The sequence below is a fragment of the Pseudophryne corroboree genome, chromosome 3 (genome assembly GCF_028390025.1).
Source record: "Pseudophryne corroboree isolate aPseCor3 chromosome 3, aPseCor3.hap2, whole genome shotgun sequence".
Classification (NCBI taxonomy): Eukaryota; Metazoa; Chordata; class Amphibia; order Anura; family Myobatrachidae; genus Pseudophryne; species Pseudophryne corroboree.
The window spans coordinates 243,367,379-243,380,468 of record NC_086446.1 but is presented as its reverse complement, the minus strand read 5'-3'; the positions used below and the strand labels follow the sequence as shown (position 1 = coordinate 243,380,468).

At 48.3% G+C, this 13,090-nt stretch overlaps 1 non-coding gene across 1 annotated transcript; it reads right to left on the bottom strand.

Annotated features, from left to right (window-relative positions):
- Positions 1 to 6,949: 6,949 nt before the first annotated feature.
- Positions 6,950 to 7,068, bottom strand: LOC134901857 (5S ribosomal RNA). Its single transcript, XR_010175335.1, has one exon. It is a non-coding gene; the product is annotated as a 5S ribosomal RNA (ribosomal RNA).
- Between the last annotated feature and the right edge of the window lie 6,022 nt (positions 7,069 to 13,090).

The following is a 13,090-nucleotide window of genomic DNA, read 5'->3' as shown; positions in this document are numbered from 1 at the left end:
AAATTGTATGAATAATAACACTTTACATGCACAATTAATGGTAACTAATGATATTACCATTATAATTTTGGTTAATTGCACTAGTCTATTATAATAGCGGTCTAATAAAGTCCAGGTTAGTGTTACCGTGGAGTAAGAAAATCTCAATCTGACAGAATCTAATAAGATATGATCCATAAATTAATATTCGAGGGTTTAGACAAAGATTAATGGATAAAAATGATAAAAATAATATAATGGAGCTCATATGGGGTCAACAGCTAGCACAAATGCTGATATTAATTATGGTTGATAAAAAAGGTCATAGGATAGAATATTTATTACAGATAGCTAGCCATCCCTTTTAACATTACACCTCAGTTGCTAATATCATACTTAAATTGCTAAAATATATGTAATATATCTCTATATTCAGTCAATAGTGAACCACACACCTAGTATTTAGCTGCAGCAATAGCAAGCCAGGCTGGGGACAGCTGTGTATTGATTCACACTGCCTTCCACGTGTGGGGTCTGGCTAACGGCAGCCGCGGCCAGCGGAGAAAGGCTGGGACGCGCGGCACTCACACCGTGCTATTGTGTGATAGCTGCAGCTCCATATAATCAGACTGCTTATATTTATATTTAGATCCTGCCAGACGCTGCCCGTCACGGGTGTGCTTCAGGGTACGGACAGCCGCGGCCAGCGGAGACACGCTGACACGGGCGGCTTTAATGTAATCACTCATACCAATTCATTAACACCTGATATACTGTCGGCTAAGAGGGCTAATACATATTACATTTAGATTCATGTGCTGTATATTACGGATTTCAATGAGTGTATAACTCTAAGCCAGAGATGACTATAATCACATGGGCGGACTGGAATATAGAGATCGAAATTAACTGCTGAGAAGTGCGGTGTAAGTGTGGAAGTTGCATTAAACACACTTACACATCCAGTAATATACCCCCTTAACTAATACCGCTGAGAGAATCAGTAGTAGTTATACTCCACATGGGTCCAGCAGGATAATTATAGTGAGAATTATGATTCATATGATTGCATGATAATTCATTGGTAGTGTCTGATAGGACCATCTAATCAGCTACTGTTATTGGCTTTAATTAGAAGCACAAGGGGTAGTTAGCACACCTTTATTGAATAAATAGTATGCTATAATGGGAGTTTGTTTTGATCACTGTAAAGTAAGCTATTCTAACAAGACAGTGAGGCGCACACTGTGAATATTTAAAGATACAGTTATTCTTCAGTGACCATCCGACCCCATGACAAAAGAACAGTCATTACACAAGTGGATCTGATGATAGAGACAATTGTATCGACTGAAGATATCCAGTAATGACACATAGTAACAAACATAAATGCATACTCTACACTAGAGATAGTGATAATAAGAATACAGTGGTTTAACTTTTATTTCACATTTGTTTATTATTTCTCACATTTTTCACATGCACATATTTTCGCATATGTTTTAGATTAATAAATAAAGGTTATATTTTAAGATTAATGGTCATATATCATATATTGATATGTGACTTCTAGATAATTGTCACTGAGTCTGAGTGTGCCCACCATAGGGAATACTTTCCTTTTTTGGTTCTTCTATACTTTGTTTATTCCTAGGAGCACCTCCCATGTGTATAACAAAGATAAGCATTAATAGGATTGAAATATATGGGAAAATAAGAATTTACTCACCGGTAATTCTATTTCTCGTAGTCCGTAGTGGATGCTGGGACTCCCTAAGGACCATGGGGAATAGCGGCTCCGCAGGAGACTGGGCACAACTAAAAGAAAGCTTTAGACTACTGGTGTGCACTGGCTCCTCCCACTATGACCCTCCTCCAGACCTCAGTTAGGATACTGTGCCCGGAAGAGCTAACACAATAAGGAAGGATTTTGAATCCCGGGTAAGACTCATACCAGCCACACCAATCACACCGTATAACTCGTGATACAATACCCAGTTAACAGTATGATAACAACTGAGCCTCTCAACAGATGGCTCAACAATAACCCTTTAGTTAAACAATAACTATATAAAAGTATTGCAGACAATCCGCACTTGGGATGGGCGCCCAGCATCCACTACGGACTACGAGAAATAGAATTACCGGTGAGTAAATTCTTATTTTCTCTGACGTCCTAAGTGGATGCTGGGACTCCGTAAGGACCATGGGGATTATACCAAAGCTCCCAAACGGGCGGGAGAGCGCGGATGACTCTGCAGCACCGAATGGGCAAACTCTAGGTCCTCCTCAGCCAGGGTGTCAAACTTGTAGAATTTAGCAAATGTGTTTGACCCCGACCAAGTAGCTGCTCGGCAAAGTTGTAGAGCCAAGACCCCTCGGGCAGCCGCCCAAGAAGAGCCCACCTTCCTCGTGGAATGGGCTTTCACTGATTTAGGATGCGGCAGTCCAGCCGCAGAATGTGCAAGCTGAATCGTACTACAGATCCAGCAATAGTCTGCTTTGAAGCAGGTGCACCCAACTTGTTGGGCGCATACAGGATAAATAGCGAGTCAGTCTTTCTGACTCCAGCTGTCCTGGAAACATAAATTTTCAGGGCCCTGACTACATCCAACGACTTGGAAGCCTCCAAGTCTTTAGTAGCCGCAGGCACCACGATAGGTTGGTTCAGATGAAAGGCTGACACCACCTTAGGGAGAAATTGGGGACGAGTCCTCAATTCTGCCCTATCCATATGGAAAATCAGATAAGGGCTTTTACATGACAAAGCCGCCAATTCTGATACACGCCTGGCCGAAGCCAAGGCCAACAACATGACCACTTTCCACGTGAGATATTTCAATTCCACGGTTTTAAGTGGCTCAAACCAATGTGACTTTAGGAAATCCAACACCACGTTGAGATCCCAAGGTGCCACTGGAGGCACAAAATCAGGATTTTGGTACTTACCGATAAATCCCTTTCTCCGATTCCACAGGGGCCACTGGAGTGTAGTTACAATGGGGAGATAGTAGGTGGTATTGGTAGCTGGCACTTTAAAAATTCTCACACTGTGGCTAGCTCCTCCCCTACTATCTCCCCTCCAAGCCAGTCTACGTTAAACTGTGCCCGAGGAGAGCTGTAATAAACAAACCGTAAGGTAGAGGAGGTTAACGACGCCCTGTAAACCAGGCGAACACAAACTAAACCTGGAACAGAACCTGACAAAAAACCAGGCTAGCCTGAACCCAACAAGCAGTCATATGGTGATCTGCAATCGTTAATCAAACAAAAATCAGGAGAAACAGCGCTGGGCGGGCGTCCAGTGGCCCCTGTGGAATCGGAGAAAGGGATTTATCGGTAAGTACCAAAATCCTGATTTCTCCTTCATCCACTAGGGGCCACTGGAGTGTAGTTACAATGGGGACGTCCCAGAGCTCCCAAAAAACGGGTGGGAAAGCGCTGAGAGTCCTGTAAAAACTGCTCGGCCAAACAGTGATGCAGAGGCCGTAAAAGTGTCAAACTTGTAGAATTTGACAAAACGAATGTCGGTTTGACCAAGTAGCCGCCCGACAAAATATTCATGGAGACCCCGCGGGCGGCTGCCCACGAAGGTCTTACAATGCGCGTAAAGCGCGCTGAAATGGAAAACGGAGGTTCCCTAGTAACCGCCAAGAAGACTGTCTGATGATCAGATGTATCCAACTGTCCAGCATATGCTGGGGCCCCGGCTATTTAGTACGGGAGCATCGTCCAGAGCAAAGAAGAAAAAACACTTCATCGAATAGCCTGAGACCTCTGTAGAGAGAGTTGACGAGCCCTGACAACATTCAGAGAGGATTGAAAACCACTAGTGTCAGATTTATATGAAAAATGGACCTCCCCTCTGGAAGAAACGACCGCTGAGGCCGAAGCACAGCCCGGGGAGTTGCCAATAGAGTACTCCCTGAACAAGAGGCCGAACTTACGGCCGCTAGGCTAATCTCATTTGGAAGAAAAGCGAAAAAGGCAGAGACCTAAAATTCCGGTCAGTGTGGTTTGAAGCGCAGCGGAGCAAAAAACCTCCCAGAGAAACCAAAGATGAATGGTAACTGGAAGAAGGGGGAAAAAACCCCTTTTATCTTCATTATGTTCCATAAAGTTTTCCCAAAGTGGCAAAAGCGAGAAGAGGTAATAGACTTCTGAAATCGGAGCCCAGTAGGCCTAACCGAACTAGGGAACTCCTCCCTTCTGAGGTCTCGTGAACAGTCACACGGGTAACCGAAACCAGTGTAAAATTGAACAAGGAGAAAAAAGGAGCCTGTTGAAGTAGACAGTCCAGTCGAGGTAGGAGCCAAGGCTCCTCTACTGACAACAGGCGTATCTGTATCTTCAAGTCATGCGTGGCCCAACCAGCGCCACCGAGAGGACTAGCACGCATAATCCCCTCCTGTGTTACTGAACATGAAGTAGAAATAGAAAAGGAGGCAGGATAGAATAACCAGAAAACTCCCCGGAGCCCTGAGGGCCTCCACGGCTACTGCCGTCCGAGAGTAATAAAGGGTTAAAGAGTCAGTCAGAACGCCCTGAGGTCGATCCGAAATCTCCGCCCACAGCGGACCAGCTGACAAAACTCCGGGGCATGTTCCCTCACCCAGGAGTCTGACCTGGTGGCTTGATCTGGAAACAAGATTGTTGTCCCCCGTTCCGAGAGGAATGGAGGCGACCACTCATTACGTCGCAACTTGACTGAAGAAATAGAGTCTCAGGTGCCGAGGAATGAAAAAAAAAACCTCTGACGGACCGTGTTGAGAAACGTCTATGCGGAGCATAAATTGGATCTGTGTCGAATCAGAAGCTCGTGGATCCTCCGGATATTCAGAAGCCACCTAATGTACAGAGTGGGATAGTAGCAGTAAATTGTCCCATTAGGGAACCAACGTCACCCACTGCCCTTGAAAAAGAGTTATTCTGTTATCTTCCTAAACTCTGTGGGAGCGGAAGAGAGAAGAGTAAAGGACTTACAGTGAAAATGAGAATCCTGTTAAGGGGGAATCTGAGAAAAGCCTGTCCAACGGAAATCAGTAAACAGGCATCTCTGAAGACAAGGGACACATAAAACTCCCTTTCTTGTTTAAACTAGCAATCACAGACTAAAAGGATTGTAAGGCCAGAATAGGCCTGTCCGAGCCACTTGGCTTCGGAACGTGAAAAGAAAACAAAGGCCTGAGAACTGTCCTAATTCAAATGATATGTGAAAAACAGGGATCAACACCCTTTGCGGTTAGAAACCTATGGAGCGCAGCCTGCAGTATGACTCTCTTGTCAACGTAAATCAGCCGACCTATGCCGAGGGACTCCTGAGACGGTTGTAACCGCCCAAGCCTTCTCCCATCGACCTGCGCCTACCCTGGGACCCTGCAGGTGTAATGGGTGTATAGGATGACATAAAATCAGACTGGACTGAGGATGTTGAACCTCTGCTTCAGCCTTTTTACCCTGAGAACCCCTGGCGACGAAGATATCACCCGTGTGGAGTCAAAAACCTGAAAGGGCACGAAAAAATCTAAAGGGAAGACCAGTAAAGGTCTGTCTTGGAGCTGGGGCAGTAGTAGGAGAAATCAAAGTGGACCTACCTCCATTGGTTCAAGAAATCCTGCAGAAAGTTCCTTCCCCAGAACCATCTGCCCCGTAGGATTTCATGTTTACTTGTCACTGTCGCAGCCCCAGAGGTCGTCGGGTTAAGACAGCCCAAGCGAAGATGCAGGGTCCGAGTCTGTAGACATGGAGACCTCCAAGGAACATAAAGCAGAATCGTGATTCTGACCTGTATCAAAGTATCAATTGATCCTGATGCGAAGCATCCTGTAACCTAGAGGACAATTGTTCCCCAACCTACCTGCTCCGGATACGGTAGAACCATGCTGCCGCATATGTCGATGGATCCCTGAGCAAGGTTGCCTCAGGAAAACGGCGGCTTGATGGACCGGCGATACACCGAGGTGTATACCCTAGAGAGGTTCTGATACCATCTCCTGCCATCTGCGGGGAAAAGATAGGAAAACAAACCTTGTTTGATACCTGATATTGTGTATTCGGGTGTCTGTCGGCCGCCTACCGGAGCCTGCCCAGCTCATCCGAAACTGAACCAGTCGCTGTCATTTTCGTCAATGGCGTGGAACCCTGATGGACTTGACGTGTCCTCCTCCTTTACCTGCAGTATCAGATGAACTGCTGTATTATGTACCTGTATATTCTGAGACACTGGTTCAGATCCACAGAAAACAGACATCAGTAATGCATGGAATGTTAGCAAAGTTTCTTTTTGGAAAGGTGTGTTTGGTCCCGCTGTGATTTGATCCTGTGACCTTGGAAACCAAAGTCCAAGGGCTTACCTGATGAGTTATTGTCTGGTTAATAGTGACATTACCTGCATCATTGATCAAACAGGGGTGTGCAGGTGCGTGGAGGGCGAAGCAGATGGCTCCGCCGCATACTTCACACCTAAGAGGGAATTCTTCGACTATCCCAGGAGAGACAAACGAAAGGAGAAAAGGTGGGTTAAATAAACAGAGCCCTACGTAAGGTGTGCACTATAATGTGTAGTGACCGATACGATTAAAATAAACTTTCTGGAGCAGCGGAGACCTGAACCAGCAACGCTGCGCTGTGGGACAGGAGTCTTAGCCCTAGGCTATAGGAGTTCTCCTTAAAGTTTTGTTTGGATTCAAACCCCTGTTCAGATACCCGCTACTAGCGTACTGAGCCGCAGCGCTATTTGTCTGATGCCTTACACGCATTCCACAATTACAAATAGCATTAGTAACTAGTGACAACAAGGAATAATAAAGGGAAGGCAACACCCCGCCCTGTATTTAGTGTACCGCTAATTAAGGTGCACCAGATGTTTCTCTGAGGTTCCGCTGGCTTTTCAAAATGGTGACCAGCCTGTGAGAAAGATGGGGGAAAATGTTATGTGCAAGATGTTGTTATTAGAAAACATTGCGGAAGTAGCCTACAGCACCTGGTATTCCCAGGCGGTCTCCCATCCAAGTACTAACCGGGCCTGACCCTGCTTAGTTTCCGAGATCAGACGAGATCGGGCGTGTTCAGGGTGGTGTGGCCGTAGGCTTTTATCCCCTATATCTGGTATTTTATGGATTTATCTATATACATACCTACACGCACTTAAATATATATATCTATATATATACATGCACAAACATAACTATATATGTATATATACACACACACCGTAGGTAAATAAATACTGCACAGTAGATCCTTTTAATTATTATTGAGCTGAGTCCCAGCTACTGTAATAGAGCAGGTTCCCTGATTTGCAAGTAGGAAAATGCTGGGTAGAGGACTCTACTGCAGGAGGAATGTATCTATATTTCAGCAGCCTGAAGTATCGAAAAGTTACAAATCCCAGAGCTGTTGCCTAGCGACGGGGAGACCTGGGAGCCCGCTGAGTAAAGCAGGTTAACTGTTAATATACCTGGGACTTTATTTGTATTTGTCTCTGAGTATGCAAGATTAGCCCACTGGGCTATAGGAGACACTGCAAATATGAAGCCAGGTCTGTGCAGGGAGGAAATGGCCGCCAGAGTGAAACTCCTCTGGGCTATGCGATAAAATCTATATAGTGGATAACTGGATTAGTGCTGAGCCACTCTGACTATATCACATTCTCCTCAGCACCATGTGCATTAAACTCACATAAATGCCTATTACACTATAACAGTGGCCGGGGAGCGGAGAATGCTGAGCCCGCTGTACAGAGCAGGAGTTAGCTCCGCCCCCCGGCTATGGCGCCTTATTGCAAAACTAAGCGGGAAGCGAGCTGTACCCTCCGCTGGGCCTGCGAGTCACCGCCGGGGAGCGCTGAGCCCGCTATACAGCGCTAGTAGAGCCCTGTATCTGCTAGCCGCCGCCGGGGAGTGTTGCGCTGAACAGAGCGCGAGTCGCCGCCTGGGAGCAGGGAGCGCTGAGCTCGCTCTACAGAGCGGGACTTAGCTCCGCCCCCTCCGTACAAGGCGCCAAATTTAAACATTGCTTTGCGCTCGAGCGGGATCCCTGTGCCGGCTCTGTGAGTCGCGCTGAGTGGGGATCTGTGCGGGGGGTGCGGGGAGCTGGGGGAGCAGAGGGTTATCAGAATGACACACACCCGTTTTTCAGTCAGGGTTGTATAAACACATACTCAGCCTCCCCCAATCATCCTGTCTGTTTCTCCATGAGGAGGACAGGTAAGGATACAATAAAGTACATTACAGCCCCAGAGAGCCCTTCTGGAGTGGGTTGTACAACAATAAACAGTGCATTGCTCTAAAAACATACATAGCCACCACAAATAAAGTATACTTCACTCACCACTGTGTTCTTGGTGGATCGGCCCCGACACACGCCGCACGCAGCGGCGTCCAGCCGGAATCTTCTGTGGTGGGGTGGTCCCGACACAAGCCGCACGCAGCGGTGTCCGACCATTTTTTGATACTCACCGCTGCCATGCTGCCGGAATCTTCTGCTGGATGGAGTGGCCGCGACACGCGCCGCACGCAGCGGTGTCCGCCAACTCAGGAGAGCTCAGTGTCTCCCTCAGCCGGGGCCCATCCCTAGCCGCACGCAGCTGCGATGGGACCCCGCCGGCAGCTCCCACGGTGCAGACTGGCAGTGGCAGAGCTGCCAGTCTGTGAGTGTGTGTAAGAAAAATAAAATAATAAAGAAAAAAGAAGAAAATTCTTCAGCTAAACCCAAGTGAACCAGCTACCTCGGGCACTTAACTAAGACTGGCTTGGAGGGGAGATAGTAGGGGAGGAGCTAGCCACAGTGTGAGAATTTTTAAAGTGCCAGCTACCAATACCACCTACTATCTCCCCATTGTAACTACACTCCAGTGGCCCCTAGTGGATGAAGGAGAAAGGGGGCTGAATATGCAGCACTTCCTTAACAAAAGTTTGAACTTCAGGTAGTGAAGCCAGTTCTCTCTGGAAGAAAATTGATAGAGCCGAAATCTGGACCTTAATGGAACCAAATTTTAGGCCCATAGTCACCCCTGACTGTAGAAAGTGCAGGAAACGGCCCAGCTGAAATTCTTCCGTTGGGGCCTTCCTGGCCTCACACCACGCAACATATTTTCGCCATATGTGGTGATAATGGTTTGCAGTTACTTCTTTCCTAGCTTTAATCAGCGTAGGAATGACTTCCTCCGGAATGCCCTTTTCCTTCAGGATCCGGTGTTCAACCACCATGCCGTCAAACGCAGCCGCGGTAAGTCTTGGAACAGACAGGGCCCCTGCTGCAGCAGGTCCTGTCTGAGCGGCAGAGGCCATGGTTCCTCTGAGATCATTTCTTGAAGTTCCGGGTACCAAGCTCTTCTTGGCCAATCCGGAACAATGAGTATAGTTCTTACTCCTCTTCTCCTTATTATCCTCAGTACCTTTGGTATGAGAGGAAGAGGAGGGAACACAAACCGACCGGTACACCCATGGTGTCACTAGAGCGTCCACAGCTATCGCCTGCGGGTCTCTTGACCTGGCGCAATACTTTTCTAGCTTTTTGTTTAGGCGGGACGCCATCATGTCCACCTGTGGCCTTTCCCAACGGTTTACAATCAGTTGGAAGACTTCTGGATGAAGTCCCCACTCTCCCGGGTGGAGGTCGTGCCTGCTGAGGAAGTCTGCTTCCCAGTTGTCCACTCCCGGAATGAACACTGCCGACAGTGCTAACACGTGATTTTCCGCCCATCGGAGAATCCTTGTGGCTTCTGCCATCGCCGTCCTGCTTCTCGTGCCGCCCTGTCGGTTTACATGGGCGACCGCCGTGATGTTGTCCGACTGGATCAGTACCGGCTGGTTTTGAAGCAGGGGTTTTGCCTGACTTAGGGCATTGTAAATGGCCCTCAGTTCCAGAATATTTATGTGCAGGGAAGCCTCCTGACTTGACCATAGTCCTTGGAAGTTTCTTCCCTGTGTGACTGCCCCCCAGCCTCGAAGGCTGGCATCCGTGGTCACCAGGACCCAGTCCTGTATGCCGAATCTGCGGCCCTCTTGAAGATGAGCACTCTGCAGCCACCACAGCAGAGACACCCTGGTCCTTGGAGACAGGGTTATCAGCCGATGCATCTGAAGATGCGATCCGGACCACTTGTCCAACAGGTCCCACTGAAAGGTTCTTGCATGGAACCTGCCGAATGGAATTGCTTCGTAGGAAGCTACCATCTTTCCCAGGATCCGCGTGCAGTGATGCACCGACACCTGTTTTGGTTTTAGGAGGCCTCTGACTAGAGAGGACAGCTCCTTGGACTTCTCCTCCGGGAGAAACACTTTTTTCTGTTCTGTGTCCAGAACCATCCCCAGGAACAGTAGACGTGTCGTAGGGATCAGCTGTGACTTTGGAATATTTAGAATCCAGCCGTGCTGTTGTAGCACCTCCCGAGATAGTGCTACCCCGACCAACAACTGCTCCCTGGACCTCGCCTTTATCAGGAGATCGTTCAAGTACGGGATAATTAAAACTCCCTTCTTTCGAAGGAGTATCATCATTTCGGCCATTACCTTGGTAAAGACCCTCGGAGCCGTGGATAGACCGAACGGCAACGTCTGGAATTGGTAATAACAATCCTGTACCACAAATCTGAGGTACTCCTGGTGAGGATGGTAAATGGGGACATGCAGGTAAGCATCCTTGATGTCCAGTGATACCATGTAATCCCCCTCGTCCAGGCTTGCAATAACTGCCCTGAGCGATTCCATCTTGAACTTGAATTTTTTTTATATACGTGTTCAAGGATTTCAAATTTAAAATGGGTCTCACCGAACCGTCCGGTTTCGGTACCACAAACATTGTGGAATAGTAACCCCGTCCTTGTTGAAGTAGGGGCACCTTTACTATCACCTGTTGTGAATACAGCTTGTGAATTGCCTGTAACACTGCCTCCCTGTCTGAGGGAGTTGTTGGTAAGGCAGATTTGAGGAAACGGCGGGGGGGAGACGTCTCGAATTCCAGCTTGTACCCCTGAGATACTACTTGAAAGATCCAGGGATCCACCCGTGAGCGAGCCCACTGATTGCTGAAATATTTGAGACGGGCCCCCACCGTACCTGGCTCCGCCTGTGGAGCCTCAGCGTCATGCTGTGGACTTAGAGGAAGCGGGAGAGGACTTTTGCTCCTGGGAACTGGCTGTATGCTGCAGCTTTTTCCCTCTACCTCTGCCTCTGGGCAGAAAGGACGCGCCCCTAACCCGCTTGCCCTTATTGGGCCGAAAGGACTGTACCTGATAATACGGTGCTTTCATTGGCTGTGAGGGAACATGGGGTAAAAATGTAGACTTCCCAGCCGTTGCTGTGGAAACGAGGTCCGAATAGACCATCCCCGAACAACTCCTCCCCCTTATAAGGCAAAACTTCCATGTGCCTTTTAGAATCTGCATCTCCTGTCCACTGCCGAGTCCATAACCCTCTCCTGGCAGAAATGGACATTGCACTTATTTTAGATGCCAGCCGGCAAATATCCCTCTGTGCATCCCTCATGTAGAAGAGTGCGTCTTTAATATGCTCTACGGTTAGCAATATAGTGTCCGTCTAGGGTATCAATATTTTCCGACAGGGAATCTGACCACGCAGCTGCAGCACTGCACATCCATGCTGAAGCAATAGCAGGTCTCAGTATAACACCTGTGTGTGTATATATAGACTTCAGGATAGCCTCCTGCTTTCTATCAGCAGATTCCTTCAGGGCGGCCGTATCCGGAGACGGTAGTGCCACCTTCTTTGACAAGCGTGTGAGCGCTTTAGTCACCCTAGGGGATGTTTCCCAACGTGACCTATCCTCTGGCGGGAAAGGGTACGCTATTAGTAACCTCTTAGAAATTACCAGTTTCTTATCAGGGGAAGCCCACGCTTCTTCACACACTTCATTTAATTCCTCAGATGGAGGAAAAACCACTGGTAGTTTTTTCTCTCCAGACATAATACCCTTTTTTGTGGTACCCGGGGTAACATCAGAAATGTGTAACACATTTTTCATTGCCTCAATCATGTAACGTGTGGCCCTATTGGAAGTTACATTAGTCTCATCGTCGTCGACACTGGAGTCAGTATCCGTGTCGACATCTGTGTCTGCCATCTGAGGTAGCGGGCGTTTTAGAGCCCCTGATGGCTTTTGAGACGCCTGGGCAGGCACAGGCTGAGAAGCCGGCTGTCCCACATTTGGTATGTTGTCAAACCTTTTATGCAAGGAGTCGACACTGTCGCGTAATTCCTTCCACAGCACCATCCACTCAGGTGTCGACCCCGCAGGGGGTGACCTCACATTTATCGGCATCTGTTCCGCCTCCACATAAGCCTCCTCATCAAACATGTCGATACAGCCGTACCGACACACCGCATACACACAGGGAATGCTCTGACAGAGGACAGGACCCCACAAAGCCCTTTGGGGAGACAGAGAGAGTATGCCAGCACACACCAGAGCGCTATATAACACAGGGATCCCACTATAAATGAGTGTTTTACTTATAGCTGCTTATATTATATATACTGCGCCTAAATTTAGTGCCCCCCCTCTCTTTTTTACCCTTATGTAGCTTGACACTGCAGGGGAGAGCCAGGGAGCGTCCTTCCAGCGGAGCTGTGAGGGAAAAATGGCGCCAGTGTGCTGAGGGAGATGGCCCCGCCCCTTTTCCGGCGGACATCTCCCGCTTTTTCTGGAATTCTGGCAGGGGTATTTTTACACCTATATAGCCTTCCTGACTATATATGGTGTAGATTTGCCAGCCAAGGTGTCTTATATTGCCCTCAGGGCGCCGCCCCCCCCCCCCCCAGCACCCATGAGTGACCGGAGTGTGAGGTGTGCATGAGGAGCAATGGCGCACAGCTGCAATGCTGTGCACTACCTTGTTGAAGACAGAAGTCTTCTGCCGCCGATTTTCAGGAACACTTCTTGCTTCTGGCTCTGTAAGGGGGCCGGCGGCGCGGCTCCGGGACCGAACAGCGAGGTCGGGTCCTGTGGTCGATCCCTCTGGAGCTAATGGTGTCCAGTAGCCTAAGAAGCCCAAGCTACCACCAGTTAGGTAGGTTCGCTTCTTCTCCCCTTAGTCCCTCGCTGCAGTGAGTCTGTTGCCAGCAGATCTCACTGTAAAATAAAAAACCTA